Source organism: Vicia villosa, linkage group LG6, assembly GCF_029867415.1.
Source record: "Vicia villosa cultivar HV-30 ecotype Madison, WI linkage group LG6, Vvil1.0, whole genome shotgun sequence".
NCBI lineage: Eukaryota > Viridiplantae > Streptophyta > Magnoliopsida > Fabales > Fabaceae > Vicia > Vicia villosa.
The window spans coordinates 107,457,066-107,469,569 of NC_081185.1; the positions used below are offsets into that span (position 1 = coordinate 107,457,066).

The window sequence follows — 12,504 nt, forward strand, 5'->3', positions numbered from 1 at the left end:
TAAATTAATAATTATTAATTTATTGATAGATTAATAACTCTCTAAATTAATAAATTTCTCCGGTCCTGACATTATTATTTAAAGAGTTTCTACTATATTGTAGAATGATTCAGTAAAAAAATAGACAGTTTTAGCCAAAAAAAAAATATAATAGAATATATTTTATTAATTTATAAGTGACATATATTTATCTCATATTTAGATCATAAATACAATTTTTCATATATAAAAATATTTAGATCAAATAATAAGCTTTTTCCCGTTAACAAATATTATTTTTGCGTAGGTATTATTTACAAAAATATTTGGATCAATAGTAATTTTTCTCTCATATATAAAAATAACACTGTTTATAAAAATACATAAATCAATAATATATATTTTTCTCGTATAATGAAACATTTTGTAAGATAATAGAATGCTTGCCTTTTCTCATTGATCTGAATAGAATATATATACATCAATATGTAACGTTTGGTCAACTATCTAATTATGATACAACATAATTATAGGAAACTAATTATGACTAATTATAACAAATATTATATTCTATCACACCCCCGCAGTCGAAGCGGGAGGTTCACGGACGCTTAGACTGGTCCGAAAATCATCAAAGAGAATGCGAGGAAGTCCCTTGGTGAAGATGTCTGCGATCTGATGTCTTGAGGGAACATGAAGGACGCGAGCTTGACCACGAGCTACCTTTTCCCGAACAAAATGAATGTCCATTTCAATATGCTTAGTGCGCTGATGCTGCACAGGATTACCAGATAGATATATGGCACTAACATTGTCACAATACACCAAAGTGGCCTGAGGCATAGGGAAATGGAGTTCTAGGAGAAAATTGCGAATCCAACACGATTCAGAGACAACATTTGCAACACCCCTATATTCGGCTTCAGCACTAGAACGGGAGAGAGTTGGCTGCCTTTTGGAAGACCAAGAAATAAGGTTGTCACCTAGAAAAACACAGTAACCAGATGTAGAACGTCTGGTGTCAGGACATCCATCCCAATCAGCGTCAGTGTATGATATAAGCTTTGTAATGGGAGATGGGGATAAATATAGTCCAAAATGTAAGGTGCCTTGAACATAGCGCAAAATGCGCTTAAGAGCAAGCATGTGTTCCGTGCGAGGGTCATGCATGTGAAGACAAACTTGTTGAACAGCATATGATATGTCAGGTCGAGTGAAGGTGAGATACTGTAGGGCCCCTACAAGACTCCGATACAAGGAAGGGTCCTCATAAGAATTGCCAGAGGAGTTGCTGAGTTTTTGCTTAGTGTCAACAGGAGTGGCTGATGGTTTACAAGACGCCATGCCGACACGTTCAATGATCTCTGAAGCATAAGTGCTTTGATTGAGAAATATGCCATCAGGATGACGAGATACTGCAATACCCAGAAAGTAACTCAGAGGGCCCAAATCCTTCATTGCAATCTCAGATGCTAAGAGTGACATAATTGATTTGCGAAGGACCTGAGTGGAGGTGATGAGGATGATATTGTCTACATACAACAAAATGTAGGCCATCTCTACACCGTGTTGATATATGAAGAGGGAGTGGTCTGATGTACTATGGCGAAAGCCAATAGTGGCGACATAGTCAGCAAAACGTTGGTACCATGCTCTAGGCGCTTGCTTGAGACCATACAATGACTTCTTCAATCGACAAACATAATCTGGATGACGGAGGTCACGGAAACCCAATGGCTGATGCATGTAAACAGTCTCATGAAGATCACCATGTAAAAAGGCATTTTGGACATCCAATTGATGAATGGGCCAGGATTTGGAGAGAGCAATGGTGAGCACTGTTCGAATGGTAGCGGGTTTCACCACATGGCTAAAAGTCTCATCACAATCCACACCTGCAACCTGTGACCTGCCATCACGTACAAGACGAGCCTTATAACGCTCAAAGGAGTCATCGGAATTTTTCTTATGCCTAAAAATCCACATACATCGAATAAGATTAGCATCACAAGGACGAGGAACTAAATCCCACGTCTTATTTCGAATAAGAGCATCAAATTCAGATTGCATTGCGGATTTCCAATTCGGGTCTGATAAGGCTTGTTTGGGGTTTTTAGGTATGGGAGAGATGGTGTGGTCAGAGTGAGAGATTGATAAGTTAAATATCGGGCGGGGTTTGACAATGCCTTTCATGCTTCGGGTGGTGATGGTTCGTGTAGGTGGAGGTGGATGCGGCTGAATTGGTGGTGGTGATGGAGAGGTTGTTGTAACAGGTGTATTGGTCGAAGAGGTAGGAGATGATGATTCTTGGTTTATCGAGGAAAAAGGTTGGTCAATTGTGATTGTGGGTGTTGGTGTGTTATGTGAAGCAGGTGGTGAAATTTGATTTTGCCACTGATGGATAAGGTAGGGGTGAAGGTCATCATCTAGGAATTGATAAGGGTGAGGTGAAGGGGAGTGTATGTTTTTAAAGGGAAATTGAGTTTCATCGAAGGTAACATGCCTCGAAATTATTAATTTTCTGTTAAACAAATCATAACACTTGTAACCTCTATGATTCGGCAGATAACCCAAGAAGACACATGGAGTAGAGCGGGGTTGTAACTTATGGATGGTAGATGACGGGAATAATGGATAACATAGACAACCAAAGACTCGAAGATGTGTGTAGGTGGGATCGTGATGATATAGGAGTTGTGTCGGTGACTGATTTTGAAGTGTTTTACATGGAATTATATTTAACAGATAAGTTGCCATGTGGAGAGCACGATGCCAAAACGAGGGGGGAACAGAAGAATGAGCTAGCATAGTGCGTATCATATTATTAATGGTTCTTATTTTGCGTTCCGCTTTCCCATTTTGTGAGGATGTGTGAGGACAAGAGAAACGAAAAACAAGTCCATGATCAGTGCAATATTGTTGGAATAGCTCATTATTATATTCACCTCCATTGTCGCATTAAAAAGATTTGACTTTTTGCAAAAATTGTGTGTGAATGAGTTGAGTAAGTGACTTGAACGTTTCAAATACATGGGATTTTCTGCTAATAGGAAAAGTCCACAAAAAGTTTGTAAAATCATCTAAGAATAATACATAATATTTATGACCAGCAGAACTTAAAATTGGAGACGTCCATAAATCACTATGTAAAATATCAAATGGCATTAAAGTCGTAGTTTGAGAGTCAAAAAACGGCAATTTAACATGTTTGCCTAAAACACAAGAGTCACAAACAGAAGAATTAAAAGGTTCACAACATATGAACTTATTTTTGCGAAGGGAATTTAAAATAGACACGCCAGGATGACCAAGACGACTATGCCAAAGATTGGATGTGAGACCGGCAAAATTGGGAGGACTGGTAACTGGATATAAATCTCCATGACTATCACATCTGAGAAGGGTGATCCCCGTCTGAAAATCAGAGATAGTAAAACCAAAAGGGTCAAAAGAAACAGAAACATTGTTATCAGTGGTGAGTCGTCTCACAGAAATTAAATTTTTTATGATTTACGGGGCATGTAGGACATTGTTAAGGTTAAGGGAATGGTGAGATGTGTTTATTTGTGTGTGTCCGGTGCCGTGAATTGGAATTCCATGGCCACTGCCAACAATAACTTTCTGATTTGAATTACTTACAGGAAAATAAGACGAGAGATTACCTTGTGATGCGGCCGTGTGAGATTTTGCGCCAGTATCCATGTACCACTGATTGTCAGGAGTGTGTAGTGACATAGTGTGCATTGATGTCTCAATGTCTGTCGGTGTCTGAGATGAGGTATAAGCTGCATATACTTGAGGACGCTGTCCTAGAATGCCCGGTTGCTTAGGAGGACCGGCAGGGCGTGTCCACTAAGAGGTGGGATACGGACACGGTGGCATAGCCCATGGTGGTGGAGTCCAACCCCATGGTTGCCAGGCTGAGTACTGTTGTTGTTGTTGCCAAGGAGGAGCGGACCAAGGTGAGGGAGCACTGGGAACTCCAGTCTGAGGTGCATTGCAGTTACAACGTCCCCCGCCGCGGCCCTGGTTTCCACGGGAGCGAGAGCGGTTGTTTGGGCGGCGGTTGGCACGCTGAGAGGTGTCTTCAATAGGTCTCGGCTGAGTGGTGTGCATGGCAGCATGAGATCCTGTGCTTGTCATTTTAGCCATACCAGCTTCTTCCAAAGTGAGCATGGAACGAGCCTGATAGAATGCAGGAAGAGGGTTGCTCTGGCGAATTAAAGTAGCAACACTGCGGTAAGCTTCTGGGGGACCAGAGATCAACTGAAGGACTAGACGATGATTGTTGACGGGGGAGCCGACATTTCTCAACTGATCAGAAAGCATCTTAAGACGCTAACAGTAAGCAGAGACATTGGGAAAATCCTCCATACGAGTGTTAGAAAACTCTTACTCAAGAGTGACAGCTTGAGCATTTTGGTTGTCCTGGAAAATATTTTCTAAGCGGTTCCATGCTTCCATTGCAGTGGAGTTGGGTTCCAGAATAGTGGTCAGCAATTCAGTAGAAATAGTGGAATAAATCCACTGAAGAACGGTGGCATCAAGAGTGGACCATTGTTCATGTTTGGTGTCGGTAACAGCTGGTGGCTCTTTTCCGGTAGATGGGACAATGTGATGCAGGACTCGATGTGAGCGAGCATGAATACGGAAAAGTTCGGCCCAGGTTCCATATTGATCTTTTTCCATCTCAAGAATAATAGGAATGTGGTTCCTATTATTAGAGACGGCAAGAGCGGGATGAAATTCCGTTTTGGAACCTCGGAGCGTCTTGGGCTGGGCAGAGTTACCAGTACCAGCAGAGGATTTGCGAGTATCGGCGTCACTGTGTTCTGAATGGTCTGAATCAGACATGGTGATGTGGGTCAGTCACGTACTGATGTAGTCGCCGGATAAACGGAATCACGAACAGATCAGAATCGCGAAACAGAGGAAGAAACACGTAGGTTCGTGTGCAGGGTGGTGTTGTGCGTCGGCGGCGGCGGCACGAACAGAAAACAGAAGGAGCTGTCGTGTTCGGTGGCGGCAGCGAATAGAGGTGGCTCTCTTGTTCGGCGGCGGCGGTACGCAGAGAACAGGGTTCTGTTGCAGCAAGAGTTACTGCGAAAGAGGAGAAGGTTTTTTTTTTTGTTTTTTTTAGAGAGAGGGATCGATTAGGGTTGATACCATGTAAGATAATAGAATGCTTGCCTTTTTTCATTGATCTGAATAGAATATATATACATCAATATGTAACGTTTGGTCAACTATCTAATTATGATACAACATAATTATAGGAAACTAATTATGACTAATTATAACAAATATTATATTCTATCACATTTTAGATCAGTAATATATTTTTTTTTATAGACATCATTTATAAAAATATTTACATCAACAATCAAATTTGACTTGACCCATAAGAAACATTTGACACATAAAAAGCCTCCTAAAGGCTCCTAAATAATCTTTTGAACAAGGAATTCAACAACGTTTAATTCATCAACAATTTTCATTTTTTCTCAGTTTAAAAAATTGTCAGTTTCTTTTCAAGAGGAAGAAAAGTGGACTTGAGATATTGCTACCTATTAGATGAAAAGAAAAAAACCACCAGGTTTCTTGGCAAGGAGAACCCTCAGTAATATGAAATCTATTCTTTAAAATGATAAGCAACAGTCGAACCTCATTTCCTGCAAGCCATTACCTCTTCTCCAATTCTCTATTTACTGTCCCTCCTACCTCAGGGTGAATTAACCACAGACCTTGTTTTCACTTTACCCGCCATCCATAATAATATGTACACAGTAAGTGACTTGTCTAAACTTTCACTTATTTTTATTAAACTTCTTACCCTTTCTTTGCCATGCCACTCTATACACATAATCTCTCATTATAGCCACTTCAATCCCAAAATCAATCCCCCTCTTAACAAAAATTGTATTTAGCATGACAGTAAGTTCAAATACAATTGCATTTGGATTCTTAATGAACGCTCATTTCATAACAAAGTATAAAAATTATAAAAGACGTGGCTTGTCTTTTTCTACAAGCAAGAAATGTCAACAAAAAAAAAAGGAAATACTTATTCAATAGAACCTCAAGCTTTAAAATTAATGGACACACTACTGCTTCTATATGCCGACCATTACGGCTTCCACCGATAATATATAATTTGCCATAAACTATTACTGCTGCATGCTCATGAGCTTTGTGAGACAAAAGCTTCTAGATCCAGCCGTAAACTGCTACTACATAGCGGGGATGAAATGTTATTAAAAAATTGTATGTTGACTGCTTTGTAGATTGCTTTTGTGGCTAAATTCCTTTGAGACAGTACAGTAAAAATAACATCACACCCAAAGTCATGATCAACAGGCCTCCTTTCCACTTCTTAATTTTCATTAAAAATTTCAAGTAACACAATAGGTTTTTCTCATACCTGCAGTTAACAAATAAAATACCATTTTTAATTGACAGTAGGGATTATCCAGGAATAGTTAGTAACACATCACAAAGCCTTATAGATGGAAAATGCTCATTGGAGTTACCTAGGAACCTAGCCAAGTGGTAAAGGCCTGCAACAAAATCATCAATATAAGGAATAATGGAAATTTCAATTCACTTGTTAAAGAAATTGGCAGAAAATATTAATGAAATAAACTCCAACATACCATTTTTTATAAGTTCTCAAAGGGTTTAAGATCCAACTAAGAAAGGAACCTTTCTCATACTTGATAGTCTGCTCATACAGTTCAGAAGTTGAGCAGTTTGCTCATACATTTCTCATATAAGAATGTCTCCCGCTGCTAAAAGAGACGTGATTTCAACTTCTCTATGATAATAGTCAGCACCCATTATCATGGTATCCTGAAAAGTGATTGTAAATGTGACAACACGGATTCATGTAAGTCGTGTTAAAAGAAGTTGAGCAGATAGATATATTTTTTTACCTTTGGCATGCACTTGATTAAAAACAACCATCTGATATCAAAGAATTAATCACGTACAGTAGATGTTATTTCTCACTCATTAGGCTCCATTAGAATCATATAAGGTTGGTTATATTATATGGACGGAATTTTTCCGGTTCTACCTGACACTTCTCTATTTTAGTCGCGTTAGAAACCGAAGACACGTAAAAATAGGCTTTGATTGATCATATAACTGGAACTTTGGCAGCTACAGTGTAAGCAATAACAACAGCAGATATAGCAAGGTGGAGTGGCGGTGATAGCTTGTCTACATTGTGAAAAGATAGTATTTATTAAGATATATATCAACTCCATAGATTTATAGGATCTAAAGAACAATTTGGAGAAAAATTCAGTTTCAAAACTATATATTAACTTTGTAGAGTAGGTCAAAAAAAAGGTATTGCAATAGAATATGCAACTGAATTTATTAAGATAATCACTTAACCAAAATAAACTATCGCAAACGAAATGCCTTGGCAAAGCTACGGGCGTTGGAGTTTCTTTTTGTCACTCTCATTATCCCAATTACCATCAGGACTAAGATTGCCATTATTTCTACAAACATGATAGGAAAAATATAATACAACTAAAACAATAATATATGAAAACAAATTTCAAGAGTCAGCATAACACCTCTATAATAGTAATTTCTACCTGTTAGATCTAGCCTCCTCTAAAACAATCTCAAACTTAAGCTTGTTTTGAGAATGAGAGTCGATAATAAATAGACTTGTATCCCCTTCATATGCAAATTCCTTGCCATTCATGTCAGAAGCATATGTCTCTTGCACCTGGTCCATTATCTTCCTCCCAACACTTACCTTCCATAGTGCGTCCATCTTCATAAGCAAAAGACACCTTTTACATATCAAGAGAAGAAAAAAAGTCAAGTATGAGTAAAGAAGTTTTAACCCTGACACAAAAACATATAATACCAAATCACAAGATATTTGAAGGACATACACTACTGAAAAATATTTATCATTTTTTACCATTAAAAGGATTAGTTAAAATCGATATCTTCTGTCCTTTTGATCCCATACCGCGTCTTGCTATTGGAAGATTAAACAATCAGAAGGATATCACATGAATGGTTTAAAATAAAACCTAAAAATTCAAAACACAAACAGATCAGTTTGGGTTCAAACAACTTCAAAATTAACCTCTGCATAAAACAAATGAAACTTATATCTTCAAAACAACTTACATTATTACAACTCTTGATAGCGGATCTGGATTTGTTTTTGGAAGATCTTTGCAAGTATTATTCCGGTTTGTAAGTTGATGTCACAAATCAAAGAAGCCCTAACCAGAAAATGAAGAAGATGAACAAAGAACAAAGAAAAAGAGGAAGAAGAGGAAGATGATGCATCGGCACAAGGAAGAGAGAAAGGAGAAAAAGAAAAGAAGAAGATGAAGCATCGGGAGAAGGGAGAGATAAAAGAGAAAAAGAAAAGAAAGAAGCTTGATAGAAGAGAGAGAAGGAAAAGTAGAAAATGAAAAAGAAAAAAAAATTATTTTCAATTGAATCATGTGACATCATCCTTTGATCCAAATCTAACAGGCAAAAGCATAATTTAATTACCATGTAGTTGAAGTTGAACAGTGTGACATCATTATTATAAAAAGTAAATTTTGGACCAAAATTACCCTCATTTTGTTGAGGTGGCAGAATTATAAAAAAGGGTAAAGATGAGTTTTCCAGAGCATCTAATTTTCTTATATTATAGATTTATTTTAATAATCGAAGAGAGAGAAAAAAAGATTCCCACATAATCTCCACCCTTTATTTTAAAATCTAATGGTTCTGATTCACTCTCACATTCTCATATTGTCATACCCCAATTTTTGACCCTAAGATCACGCATCATTTGCATACCAATCATCAATCAAGAAGTTTTAACCTAGATCTCTACTTGCAATGTTGTGCTCAATTCATCTGCAAAGGAATCATCGAGCACCCATGTTTTAGTTTGTATATGTAGCAACCTGCCTAAAATTTTAACTTAGAGAGTCGCCACCTATTCTGAAGGGCGAATAGGAAACCCCACGCAGATAAGAGATTGAGGGTAAGTTATTATAATCAGGCTGAGGGAAGGTGTTAGGCACCCTTAGCCCTTTCCTAAAGGCTAATGTTCAAAGATTAGGGTTGCATGGCAGGATTTGTAAAGAAATGTGGCAAACAGAATTATAAGGACATGATTGAGATTTTGAAGAGGGGGACTCGCCTTGTTGCCAAGTGCCTACGTACCTCCTTAGGGAGGATCAGAGTCTACGTAGTTCGGGAAGGGTTGTACGCCATTTAGAATTTGAATTTGATTTGATATGGTTTTTTAGAGGCTTTTTAGTTAGCCTATCGCAGTTTGTTTTGTCTTGTAATTTGAATGGATTTTAGAATTATTAGGGTTTGGGCGTACAACCCTGATTTGGCACAATTAACCGCAATGATCAATAGGTTTGATCACCATAGTTAAAAGATTAAGGATTTGCGTTGTTACCAATTCAAATCGATTAATTCGACTATCACTAATAACAACTTATTGTATTTTATAACTTTATGAATTTTATTTTTTATACTGCTACCTCTCATAATCGATTAGCACGACTACAAATAATAACAAGTTAAATTAAATAAATGAGGCGAGATTAATCATCACAATCAATAAGATGATTGCAACCATTTAATCGAATTTAGTTTGATTTTTATTTTAATTAAATAGTATTTTAATTAAAATCATTGTTAACCATAGCGATCAATCGGTTTAATCGGCACGAATAACAAATTGGAAAATTTTTAATATAATCATTACATATTAAAAATAATTATCATATAATTAATATATATTAAAAATTAGTATCTTAATTAAAATAAAACAAATCATTAAAATTTATTTAATTTTATTAAAGGTTTTGATTCTATGTGGTTGTTTAATATGGCTTATGTCATGGGGATTCAATCAGGGGCGTTGGATCTAAAGGGGTTTGAATATCAAGGGTAGATGTTGAGGGTGTATGATGGAATCTGAGGCTGGAATACACTGGATCATGCGTAGAAAATGTAACAAAATATGTGAAAGGGCCAGGGATCGAACCCTGGACCCTGAGGATAAACAGGGCGCGCGTCAACCACCTCAACCAACGAGGTTAGTTGTTTAAAACATGAAGCGAACGCATTATATGTGATCAGTACGAAAACCCATGGAAATTAGCGCGAAATTCAAACGGACCAACCATCCCCTGACACCTATTCATCTTCCTCGACCAAACCTGCAACACACTGCACATTTAGCTACGAATTCCCTACGGATTTTTCATAGCGAACTAAACTACCAAAAACAGCGAATAGCATATACTCATGCATAAACATGGCGCGACCCCTCAGATTTGCTTGTTTCTACCATGCGAACCTAACTGTACCCCTAATTGACTCTGATTTCACTCCTAATTAAAAGCCCTAAATTGAAACCCTAAAAGCTCAAAACGGCGTTAATGGCGGAACACGATTAACACACGCAAACTTCATAAAACCAATCCAGAAACAACCAGGGCATTAAGAACAAACAGAATACACAATCAAAACATCATGGGAATGCCTATGTCATACTATTCGAACCAAAGTTCAGAACAACTTACCTGGGCTTATTTGGAGAAATTCTGGGGGTGTTGACGAAGAATGACGATCCAGACACGTTCCAAATGATCCAAGGAAGCTTTTGCAACCTTTAGTTCTTGTTGAAAGCTCCTAATTTGCCAAAACCGAATTCCAATTCTTGGGTGATTTTTTGGTTCTTGCAAGTGCCTCCTCTCTCTGAATTTTCGTCCCCAACCCTTATGCCTTGTGTTTAGTACTTATAGACAAACATTTAGGTCAACAAAAACGTCCAAAATCTCTCTTAAATCCATCCTTGCAATTTTGAACAAATTTGATTTTATTTTTTCTTTAAAACCTTCTATTTTGGTACAAATATTGTATCAATCTTTTCCATTTGATTGAGCACGAAAATAGACTATATTTTGGTATTAATGTTGATTGGAAATTAGCAAAATATAATCCATAACAAAATATTTGATTTTTCCATTTATTTAAATCATTAAAAATCCATTTTAAATGAAATAAATTTGTATAAAATCAAATAAAATATTTATTATTCGTGGCATGTGTTTTGAATAACTTATGGACCAAGTTCAACTTGTACAAACATGGGCCTATTTGTAAAAAATCCAGTTTGAACCTCCCTTTTTCACATTTGATCCTCCGAAATCACCTAACTTTGATCAAGCATATCTCACTCAATTTTTAAGCTATGAGGGAGATCTAATACTTTTTAGAAACCTCAAGAGGTCCTCTACAAGCCACTTTGGAACATATTTTCCATTTGAAGCTTTTATCTTGACCATATTCTCTTTGGGAAAAAACTGTTTCTGAAGGATGCCTGAAAATGACCTGTAATCTTTTGCTTTGTATCTCTTAAATGAAGCATTTCTAGCCCTGGCTTGTGAGACACAAAGTTGTAGAGAATCCAATTTCCTTCAAAATAGGCTTTGAGTGGGGAATTTTTGATGTTCCATGTGAAAGTTATGCCCAGTCAAAGTTGGGTTGACTTTCTCCTAAGAAACCCTAATTTGAACCTTTTCATGTTTTGTTCATCTCTGAGTTTCTATTAATGGAATCATGATCAATTCTTGATCAAATGATGGTTATGCACCCCATACTTGATGTTTGCCCAATGATTATGGTTTGAATCATGCCTTGAATGTGATTGACCTTTCAGTTTGAATTTGCTGACTGTGAATCATCTGGATTATTTGAATGAGCCATGTCTTGAGATTTGAGTCTTGCTTTTGTTGTAAGAAAAGTGTGGGAGGTAAATTTTGGGGTATGACAGCTGCCCCTATTTAATTACCTTGGATTGGGTGACAAGAGGGTGTGTAGACCTCGCGTCGTTCCGATCGAAGAGTTATTAAATACTGGAAGACCCTTAAATTTACCTTGAGTTTGGGTATGGATGAAGAGAAATGTCCTGCTAAAGCCTGAGTCTTACATAGCGAGGACCTTTGTTGGTTGTGTAATTGGCTTGCTATGGTCAGCAAGCCTCCGCAGTTTGTGAACCCCCACTTACTATAGTTCTAGTAAGTTTCCGTAGTTTGTGGACCCCAATAGGATTGCTTGCTATAATTCTAGCAAGTTCACCTGCACCGACAGGGTTATCTGCGAATGTTATCGCAGAATTTACCTGTACCACCAATAGGGTTATTCACGACTGTCGTCGCGAAATTTACCTATATTATCAGGGTTATCTACGAATGCTATCGCAGAATTTACCTGTACCACCAATAGGGTTATTCACGAGTGTCGTCGCGAAATTTACCTATATTATCAGGGTTATCTACGAATGCTATCGCAGAATTTACCTGTACCACCAATAGGGTTATTCACGAGTGTCGTCGCGAAATTTACCTATATTATCAGGGTTATCTACGAATGCTATCGCAGAATTTACCTGTACCACCAATAGGGTTATTCACGACTGTCGTCGCGAAATTTACCTATATAGAATTTTGTTTTGCA

General features: G+C 37.5%; 1 long non-coding RNA gene and 1 pseudogene across 1 annotated transcript; both read right to left on the reverse strand.

Moving 5' to 3' along the window:
• Window positions 1-3,831: 3,831 nt before the first annotated feature.
• Window positions 3,832-4,833, reverse strand: LOC131614305 (uncharacterized; annotated as a pseudogene).
• Window positions 4,834-6,815: 1,982 nt separating this feature from the next.
• On the reverse strand, window positions 6,816-8,042 carry LOC131612053 (uncharacterized). Its single transcript, XR_009287276.1, has 3 exons — window positions 7,928-8,042; window positions 7,590-7,793; window positions 6,816-7,200 (listed from the first exon to the last, which is right to left on the reverse strand). It is a non-coding gene; the product is annotated as an uncharacterized LOC131612053 (long non-coding RNA).
• Between the last annotated feature and the right edge of the window lie 4,462 nt (window positions 8,043-12,504).